General features: G+C 35.3%; 1 long non-coding RNA gene across 7 annotated transcripts; it reads right to left on the reverse strand.

Annotated features, from left to right (window-relative positions):
• Nucleotides 1-2,459, reverse strand: LOC112176364. Of its 7 annotated transcripts, none has more exons than XR_005803072.1 (7): nucleotides 2,226-2,457; nucleotides 1,924-2,027; nucleotides 1,692-1,813; nucleotides 1,358-1,594; nucleotides 1,143-1,241; nucleotides 773-819; nucleotides 1-329 (listed from the first exon to the last, which is right to left on the reverse strand). It is a non-coding gene; the product is annotated as an uncharacterized LOC112176364 (long non-coding RNA). The 7 variants fall into 7 exon arrangements; XR_005803058.1 differs by having other exon boundaries at nucleotides 1,143-1,213; nucleotides 1,310-1,594; nucleotides 2,226-2,456; XR_002926906.2 differs by having other exon boundaries at nucleotides 1,143-1,213; nucleotides 2,226-2,454.
• Nucleotides 2,460-2,707: the final 248 nt, after the last annotated feature.

Raw genomic sequence — 2,707 nt, forward strand, 5'->3', positions numbered from 1 at the left:
TTGAAATAAATCTATACAATTTATTGAGATAAAAAGAGAGATAACAAACTGCAAGTATCACATTAGAAAATGTAAATTATACATTTATATGCCAACAACAATTGAGTATTGTACAAAAACAACGTAACTAAACCAACATATCATCACCATGCTAAAATCTAAAACATTATCAGTTCCTTTGTAATAATCTTCTGCATTCACTTAAAACCTTCATAATTAAGGTCCAAGTAGTTGTAGTTATCCATATTCTGTTTTAGGGTACCTCAGCCAACATGTATGACAAATAAGCCATAAGCATCATGAGAGCAACTTCACGATCTGTAGAATGCCTGTTGCCAAGAGAACCATAAATTCATAATGTCAGGGAAATTGGTTAAGTATAGTTCCACAGTACAAGTCTTTCCATCTAATTGCTATTCAAATTTGCTAACTACGCAGATGGTCATAATTTAATAAACTTAGCTTTTGCTTAACTTTATAATAAGCGCAGGAACACATGCCATTATAATTTTAGCAGATTTTAATCTTGCTGATGTCAAGTCAAAACCAGAAACTATAATGGTAAATGTAAGTGCATACGCTGAGCTTAATTATCTTCTATAAATTCATTTTCTTCCTATTCTTTGTATATGTATTTCTATTACAATAAAAAATCTATCTCATTCACTGGACCATAAGTGACTACTAGTCCTGGAATATATATTGTTTATACATACAGAAATGAATGCAGCACCAAATAATGGGTCAACATTCCAGAAGTGTTCCCTCATACCTTCCAAAGTAGAGTGTTTTTATGATATAAGCGCTTATAAGACCAGCCTGAAACATAGTAACGAAGCAAGTTAGAACATCCCAAACTTAGTAACAAGCGCTCAATTTTCTCCCAATCATATAATTACAGATTAAGCATATGCATATTGCATATGTGAAGGTTCATGGTATTTATTCTAACATATTATCAATCCAAACCATCTTTTATGCAAAATCCACCAAATTAATAATCCAGACAGAAAGTGAAAATATGATGGCATAAAGTCTTTTAAAAGAACATTTTCTTAGGAATAACACAGTTTTTGTTATCCAGGCTATATTATTAGTCATTTTGTGTTATGTAGGGCAGTTACTTCAATCAGTAATATAACCTTGATAATCTTCACCATGGTAAAATAGCAGACTAGTAGAAACCAAGCACCCACATAGAGCAATTACTTACCTGCAGTGTCCCATAATCCAAAGGATAACTGTGCTTCCATCCACCACCACATTAGCAATTAAAAAATATGTCCTAAATCAATGAAACAAACTTGACTGATTAGTTATATATGAATCATGATGAAATTAACACCATGCTTCTTACAGTGGGGAAGGTAATGTTGGTATAAGAGATCAGCATGCAAGTTTTTCCAACAGCTCCATCACAACATTAAAGAATCAATCAGTCACCTCTACTAAAGCTCCAATCAAAAAGTCATTGTAGCCATAATATGAACCCAAACATATAATACATAAACTAGTGGAGGTACAACTTACTCTCTTTTAACCTCCCCTGAAGGTGTGAAAGATCAGGAGGTTGATGCGCCTCTTGTTCAAGTTCCTATATCATTAGGAAAAAGACGTTGAAAATTTAAGCAGGAACGAAAACTAGATACGTATCAATTAATATTCCAATAAGTCATGTGAAAGAAGCAAACCTGGTCAGTTGGTAATCTGAACTCATCAGATTCATCCTTGATATTTAATTCCAGTTCCTCTCTACCTTCTTCTTGGGCTTCTTTGGAATTTTAGCGGTGAAAGGCTCCTTCTTTTGCTTCGTCTTGAGCAAAATTCAACAAAACCATTACAAAATCACCACAAACAAGATAAATAAAGCTTCAGAATCCGAAATAAAAAGAACCGCAAGCACAAAGTTTTGAAAAGTCAAACCTAAAAGAGTAGGAGAGAGTTGGAGAAAGCACCGGACTGCTCAATCGGGAATAGCTCAAGATGGGATGGGTTTCGACGGCATAGAAACTGTATAATCACAAACCCTGAAAACCCATAAAGAAAACCGAATCAAAATTAGATCTTGAGCTCTAAATAGACCCAAATGAAATCCACCCAAATCGAATGAAATTCGCACAGTACCAAATTACAATCAAAGATCAACACAATCGATATGCATGAAAGAGGAGAGACAACTGGCGATAGCAAAAAACATGGAAAATCAGAAATAACAGAGAGGTTACCATAGATCTGAACACAATATGAAGTATCTCGAGATCCAACTCTAATAGAGAGAGCCCTGCCACATATCTGAAAATGATGTCGGAGCGCTGCTACAGATAACGCAGACTTCCCGGAGAGGAACATCCCGTCCGGTAACTCTCATTGGAGTAGGCAAGGTCGCAAGGATAAGAAGAGAGAGAGAGAGATCTAGGATACAAGAAGAGGGAAGTTTAATTGTTAGCCGAAAGGATAAGAAGAGAGAGAGAGAGAGATCTAGGATACAAGAAGAGGGAAGTTTAATTGTTAGCCGAAAATTATTAGCGGGCTCTCGAAATTTTGTGACATTTAGGGCGCTCTTCAAAAACACGCCGTAAAAGATTAGAAACACATGTCTTTTACAACACACTTATAAAGCACGCCGTAAAAGACTTTTCTATCATTTACGGCATACATGATAAATACGCCGTAAAAGATCATAAATGAAAGTCTTTTACGGCTCACA

This window comes from Rosa chinensis, chromosome 1 (assembly GCF_002994745.2).
Source record: "Rosa chinensis cultivar Old Blush chromosome 1, RchiOBHm-V2, whole genome shotgun sequence".
NCBI lineage: Eukaryota > Viridiplantae > Streptophyta > Magnoliopsida > Rosales > Rosaceae > Rosa > Rosa chinensis.